Genomic DNA, 8099 nt, shown 5'->3' with positions numbered 1-8099 from the left:
GGCTGGGGATTCGAACCCACCACCTTAGGTGTACGTGGCTGGCGCCTTAGCCAGTTGAGCTATAGGCGCCGAGCCTATTTCAACCATTTCAATGTTGCTCTGTGACATCTAGTAAATTCACAATACCGTGCAACCTTCACTGCTATCTAATTCCAAAACATTTTGTCACCCGCGAGGAAATCCCATACCCATTAAGCAGTTACTCCCATCCCCCTCTCCCCTGGCCTCTGGCATCCAGTAATCTCCTTTCATTCTCTATGGATTTGCCATTTCTGGATATTTCATAAAAATGGAATCTATGTCCATTGCCCTAGTCCATCTCTACTAACCGGCACTGACAGCTTGGGTCAGTCCCTCCTTTACTCCGGGCTTCAGAAACAAGAGGGTGAACAAAAGGTTGCTAAATCCTCCATCATTTTAAAGAGTGTGATTCTGACTTGGCTCTACCCCAAGGCTCGTTGGTTCTGCATTTTCCACTTCTCTGTGCAGCTGACATATCCCCCAAGGAGAACAAATTTCTGGATTCTGAGAGGCACATTATAAATCACCTGGTCCCCATGATCCCTTAAAAACAATCAGTGCTCAATAAAGCATTGTTAAAGGGCTAAATAAAATTCTTACTCCCCTGATGAAAGGGCTATCAGTGAGAGCAAAGTTTCCTATGGAGTGTGTACTATTTTTCTAAGAATTGCCTTAATTAGCATCATCTTGACTTCGGTGTACAAATTTCATCCTTAGAGTTCACTACATCTGACATTGCCAACTTTGGAGCCCAGGGGGACAGCTTTCCTCAAACTTTCCCTGGACTATCAGATGTGAGTAGGACACACCCACACCCACAAAAACATTTTGTAGTGTATTCAAAGAGTTTGAGAAATGCTGAGATCAACAATGGCAAGCAAGGGTGTTTCCAGCATGACTTTTCAGAATCTTTAATATGCTGGTTTGCCTTTTACCCTCCCAAGCATGATCCAAACTGTCACCCAACACCCCTTGCCCAGGTGCAATGGCTGATGTGGAGAAAGAATGATACAACTTATCTTCAGCCCGCTGTTTAAACATCCGCCTTTTCAATTTCATTAGCCTGTTCCTTCCTACAATTTGTGCTATTTTGGGACTAGCTGACCACTCATTCAAACCATTAACAAGCTGCATTTTCTTTCTTTTCTTATTTTTCTCTGGATCAGAAATTGGCAGACTGGGGTCCACAAGCAAATCTGAACCACTGCTTGCTTTTTGTTTTATTTATTTATTTATTCATTTATTCATTTATTTTTGGAGACAGAGTCTTCCTCTGTCCCCCTGGGTCATGGCATCATAGTTCACAGCAACCTCAAACTCTTGGGCTCAGCCTTCTAAGTAGCTGCGACTACAGGCACCTGCCACAACACCCAGCTACTTTTAAAGAAAAGGTCTCTGTCTTGCTCAGGCTGGTCTCCAACTCCTGAGCTCAGGCAATCCACCTGCCTCAGCCTTGCAGAGTGAAAGGATTACAGGCATGAGCCACCACACCCATCGCTTAGATTTGTAAATAAAGTTTTATTGGAACACAGCCATGCCCATTTATTTATGTATTAGCTATGGCTTCTTTCAAGGGCCATTATCTATCACTCTCTCTTAATGGCAAGAGTTGAGTAGTTAGGCCATAGGGCCCAGAAAGCCAAAAATACTTACCACATTTCTTTAAAGAATAAGTTTGCTGATCCCTGCTCTAGACTGTAGCCAAGCTTGTCCTCTGGGAGACTGGACTCCCCCAAGATTGGGACATCCTCCTCTTTCAAATACTCAAAGCTCTTACAATATTCTGGCTAAGCTCTACCCTGTGATTTGACCTCTTTACATGTCCTACATGATAAATACAGAAAAGTTCAAAAATACAGAGACGATTATTTTTAATAATCCTAAATCCTACCACCTGTAGCCAACAGCCACTATTAGCATTCTGATGTCCAGCAACCTAGGCATTTCCAATGAAAATAGGAACTTGGGATCAGAATTTAAATGAAATCAGATCATGTATGCTATGTAGAAACTTATTTTTGTCATTAATTTCAAACCATGCCATGAATAGCCATATCCTCTGTACAGTGGTTTCTAACACTTTTATGGTAGTCCATTATATGACTATCCCATTATTAGAAAATCCATCCCTCACTACTGGATCTTTAATGGTCCAACTTTCCAAATGTTGAACATTAAAAACAATGCTGCAATGAATACCCACATGCAATTTATTTTCCCAACATAAATTTTGCCTAGAAGTGGGCTATCTGGTTCTATTCTAGAACTTTGAATAGATACGGAATCACATCTTAGGGAAAGACTTCCCATGCTGACTCAATTCAAAGCTTCAGAGGTCAGGGTTTTCAACTTCTCCCCTGGAGCATACCCAATAAAAATGTCTAATGAACAATAAACCAGGCCCTGCCCTCACTTAAGAGTTTTACTGGCTCCACTTTATAGAAGGATCATCACAAACTTAACCAGAAGGTTTCCAAGGACAATTAGAATAACTCAGGGAGAGAAGTGAGTCTGGGACCAGCCTAGAGGCTGTGTCCAGCCTGGTGCTGGAAGAGAGAACAGGAAGGACACCAGCCCTGGAACTAATGTTTCGAGAAAACAGAGGAAACTCAACTCCAAGGCTCAGTTCAGTATAAAACGCAGCAGGACAATGCTGGACTCAGAAAAATGTGAGCATAACATGCTCTCTCCTTAGGGAGCCTGAAAAGTACATATTACATTTCAGAAAAATAATAATAGTTCCTAGTACAAGTAGACTTCTGAAGGAATTAGCTTATGCTGACCAAGGACTATGTCTGATCATGTCACTCTCCAACTATAAAATCATCAATAGCTCCCACTGTCCCTTGCCTTGGGCAAGGAATTCAAAGCCGCTATTCCCAAAACTAAACCAGGCTATATTTCAGGTCTTGACCTATACTCTCAGCTGCTCGAACTGAATGTTCTTTTCATCCTTCTCCTTCTCCATGGAGAACCCTTTACCCACTGCACAATTTCTATTTGCCTGAATCTCACTTACCCTTTTAGTTTTTCTTTTTCTTTTCTTTCTTTCTTTCTTTCTTTCTCTCTTTTTCTCTTTCTCTCTTTCTCTCTTTCTTTCTTTCTTTCGAGACAGAGCCTCAAGCTGTCCCCCTGGGTAGAGTACTGTAGCATCACAGCTCACAGCTCACAGCAACCTCCAACTCCTGGGCTCAAGCGATTCTCCTGCCTCCACCTCCCAAGTAGCTGGGACTGCAGGCGCCCGCCACAACGCCCGGCTATTTTTTAGTTGCAGCCGTCATTGTTGTTTGGTCTGGATTTGAATCCGCCAGCTCAGATGTATGTGGCTGGCACCTTAGCCGCTTGAGCCACAGGCGCCAAGTCCACCAATCCTTTTAGAGAAGTTTAAATGAGGCATCTTCTAGAAATTCCAGGCTGATTTCCCATGGCAAAGTCACTTCCAACCTTCCTGGGCAATTCACCTGATCAAAATGCCTTGTGTCAGAGATAAGCCTGAGGCTGTCTCCCTTGCAAGATTTACATCCACCACCACACTCCACCCACAGCACAGACACCTTCAGTCTGAGATCCCCCCCCCCCCAGAACCTACTTGATGCCTGGCACAGGTAAGGCAGAACAGAATAGTGCTGAGCTCCTCAGAGGAAAGATGCCACCCACCTGGGACACAAGAAGGTTTTAGGTAACAGGATGCTCTGATATCCAGGCACTGCATTAAAATGCCTTGAATGACACTGTGTGAAAGCTGTTTCCTTTCTTTTCTCATGGGAGCCTTCGGAAGTCCCTGAGACAGTTACTGCTTGGTGACACTATATAATACTTACCAATCCACTATCTGCTAATCTCCCAATTTAGCACAGAGAAAACGGCATTAAGCTGAGACTGCAGCAACAGCAGATTTAAAATATCACTTTATTTTCATTGTATTTAATTTCTTATTGTTATTTTCTTTTTATTTTATTTGTTTTGAGACACAGTCTCACTATGTTGCCCTCAGTAGAGTGCTGTGGTGTCACAGCTCACAGCAACCTCCAACTCCTGGGCTTAAGGGATTCTCTTGCCTCAGCCTCCCAAGTAGCTGGGACTACAAGCTCCTGCCACACTGCCTGGCTAATTTTTGTTATAGTTGTCATTGTTGTTTAGCAGGCCCAGGTCAGGTTCAAACCCACCAGCGCCCTAACCACTTAGCTACAGTGCCAAGTCTATTGTTACTTTCTATTTAAGGCAAGGGATATTGGTTTTATGTTTATAATAGAGATATTTTCAAAGGTTCCTTTTTAAATAAATTGATTTAACTTTTGAGAAAGGGAAACATTTTAGTTAAAATAATGGCATGGGGTTAAGTGGACATGTTAAAAGTTCATGTTTTTTTGTTGTTGTTTAATTTGAACAGGGAAATTACCAGTAAAGAGGGAAGACCATGGTATCAGAGTCAACATTAAAGGTACAGGCAGCTTCCTTCCTTTCTAATAAGTCAGAGACTCACTTTTTCCAGCTTCCTTTGCAGCTAGAAGTAGCCATGTGACCCAGTTCTGAGAATAAATACAGTCTATAAAAACATTAGAGGAAATGAGGAAGATATCTAGGGAGGCTTTTGTTTTACAAATAGGAGCAAATGTGGTTTATTGTGCTGCCTCCCCTTCTTCCTGAAATGTGATGTGATGTCTGGGGCCTTGGCAACCATCTTGGGACCAAGAGACTGCAAGCCAACACTTTGGGGATTGTGACATGGAAAAGGCCTTGACAACATGAACCGTGAACTGCTACCCTCTGTGTTTTTTAATGAAAAAAATAATCAACTCAGCACCTGTAGCACAGTGGTTACAGCATCAGCCACATACACAGAGGCTGGTAGGTTTGAACCCAGCCCCGGCCAGCTAAGCAACAATGACAACTACAACAGAAAAAGAGCCAGGTGTTGTGGCAGGCACCTGTAGTCCCACTAACTTGGGAGGCTGAGGCAAGAGAATTCCTTAAGCCCAAGAGTTTTAGGTTGTTGTAAACTGTGATGCCACAGCACTCTACCTAGGGCGACATAGTGAAACTCTGTCTCAAATAAAAAATAATAATAATAAAAACATACTTGTTTAAGACATACTTTCTAAAAGACACGGAGTTTTTCACAAATTGATTAAGTGGATACCATGTCTTCTGCGTGAACATGGTAGCTGTGTGGTGCCTCTGAGGAGCCAAGTCATCTCTCAAAGCTCAGTTTAAGAGTAAGTTCTATGATACCTACCTCAGAGGTGTGTGAGAATTCAAGGAGAAAGTACATGGAAAATATCTGCCAGTAGGCTTAGCACATAGTAGGTTTCTGTGAACACGTGATAAATGAGCGTGTGAGTAAATGGGATATAAAGACTCCAAGGGGTATTTGTGAGTTAGTGGGATTTTACAGCAGGCAAGAGAATTGTCTGGATTTTTAAGAAGCAAAAGACTAGCCCTCTAATGAAAAGAATCAAGAGAAATGGTTATCAGAGGAGTCTACCTTTATGCACCCCAGTTTCACAGCCAGGAAGAGGAGAAGGAATGGCAACAGGGTAAGTGGATATTGTTTACAAGTCTGGCTTTTGATCCATGCCAACCTGTCACCTCACAGGTCTTAATTAAAAAGAAGGGAGGGGAGTACCAAGAAATGTCAACACCAAGAGCATCCTCCTATGCCAGGGTGTAAGAGAAGCCTCCAAGGGTGGCTAAGACGGAACCCATGTCCCAGCGAGGTAAACAGCCCCAGCACAGCATCCACCCCACCCATCCTTCCCATTTCTGTGTTCTCCATGCCAATAACCCCACAGTAAATGGCTGACAAGTCTTCTCCTGGTTTTTTAAGGAAGAGAACTGTGCTTCCCACACCCTTCAGGCGACCAGATGGCTCCTCCTCCCCCTGTGACATGCAGGGCTCCCCAGCCCCCTGTAAACCTGTCAGGGCCTGTCACTGCCAGCCTTGGGGCATGACAACAGCCCCACTCCTGGCATAGAACTTGGGCCTTCACGCAGCTAAAGAAACAACCTGCCCTAAAAGCCAGAAAGGGAACTCAGCGAACTGTTCCAGTTTATTGGACTGCTTTGTCCTTCCATCTGTAAGTGCTGGGCCCTCGCACAATGTTTGTCACAAGGGCACGTGAAGTGAACTTCCCCATCTAACCCACCCTCTGAGGTGAGTCTCACAATTAGGCCCCTTCGATGGATGAAGATAACCAGGGAGGTTTAGCAACTGGCCACGTAGGGCTGGAGCCAGGATTTGAACTCAGATGGCGCCGCTCTGGATCCCACGCTGTTCATCCTCAAAGCGTCACCAGTTGCTGTATAAGCTACCCGAGTGCTAGGCAATGTGCCAAGGGCACTACATGCATGAAGTCTGTTAATAACTTCAATGCCCCTCCTGGGGTTGACAGTACTCTTCAGCCCATTTTACGAGTATATAAACCAAGGTTTAGAAAGGCACCATGATTAACAGTGGTCAACCACTCAGTAAGCTAGCAGACTTTCTAACATCAGATTGGCACGAGACCCACTGGGCTCTGGGCAAGGTATTCTGGCAAATTTGGGGTCAAAACATCCTCATGACTAAGATCCATGGAAGAAAGAGCTAGTAGTAGACAAAGGTCTACCAGAGGTCCAGGTCCTAATCCCAAAACCTGTGAATATATAACCTTATATAGCAAAAGGGGCTTTGCAGAGGTGATTAAATTAAGGCTCGCAAAATGGGAAGATTATCCTAGATTACCCAGCCCTAATGTTACCTCAAGGGCTATTATAAGAGAAAGGCAGGAGGCTCAGAGTCATAAAGAGAAAATGTATGACAGAAACAAGAGACCAGATGAATCTGATCTCACTTAGAAGAATATGGCAGCCCCCAGACACTGGAAAAGGAAAGGAAATGGGTAGTCCTCAGAGTGATGTTTTTCAACCTTTTTATCTCACGGCACACTTGAACCTATAGTTAAACTTCTGTGATACACTTAAATTACGTTGATTAAAAGAAAAAAGAGTAAAACAAAAAATATACTTACTGTGCTTGGAACCTCTTTCAAAAATAATTTAACTAATCATCTTTAAAATTTTTCATGGCATACCAGTTGAAATCTCTGCCCTAAAGCCTCAAAAAGAATGTGCCCTGACCTCCAGAACCACAAAGTTCTGGAGAGAAGAGGAGGGCTTCCTGAAGGAGGCAGCAGCATTGAGCCACATGGCTGCCTGAATACCCCAAAAGCACAGACCCCTGTAAGGTTCTTAGCCTGGACTGTCCCACCCTTAACGGCCCACCAGAGGCCTAATTCTCCATTTAGGCATTTAACAGAATAAAATTCTGTGAGATAGGTCCTGGTACTATACTTTCCATAGAGCAACTACCATTAAAATGCCAGGTTATTAAAATTATATAAACTTTTGAGTTCAGTGTCTTAGTTGTCCAAGCTTCATTGTTGGTGCTCACCAGACACATGAGGTGAGGTAGCTTATTGGACAGCTCACAAAGTTCTACTGGGCAGCACTGTACAGTCCCATTATACGGATGTGGAAACTAAGGCTCAGAGAGAAGAAGAGATGTGGGTGGGAAAATGGAGAGCTGTGTCCTCTAACATCCTTCTTGACTTCTCAACACAGGAAGATGTGAGCCACAGGACTGAGTGTTATGAACCCAGGCCCAACTCGATTTCATTTAACCACTAATTACCTCTCCTAAGAAGCTCTGTGTAACCTCTGGTAGCACTGAAAACAGTTTATTCTGACCTCTTTGTCCCTGTACTTTAAATGCAGGGGGCACCATAAGGCTTGTAAAGTAAGGGCCTTGGTTTAATGATGGGGTTCAGCTTGGTGGTAGCTCCAAGGAATGAAGCTTTGTGGTTCACACTCATTAAACACTTACGGTTTAGACTGAGGAGCGCCACAGGTTCAAACGATCGACCTCTGCCCCCTCAACTCCCAAATCCATCATCCTTATTAATTGGCAAATGGGCACCAGGAAAATCTCTGTCTATAGGGCTGGAATATAACTCGCTGGCGACATAGTTCAATTTGCCACCTACAAGAAATTGTCTTGGGATTCACTGATTGATAGATGAGTTATAATTGAGTACATC

The sequence above is a fragment of the Otolemur garnettii genome, unplaced genomic scaffold (assembly GCF_000181295.1).
Source record: "Otolemur garnettii isolate 467f Iridium unplaced genomic scaffold, OtoGar3 scaffold00038, whole genome shotgun sequence".
Lineage (NCBI taxonomy): Eukaryota > Metazoa > Chordata > Mammalia > Primates > Galagidae > Otolemur > Otolemur garnettii.
This window is presented reverse-complemented; position numbering follows the sequence as displayed.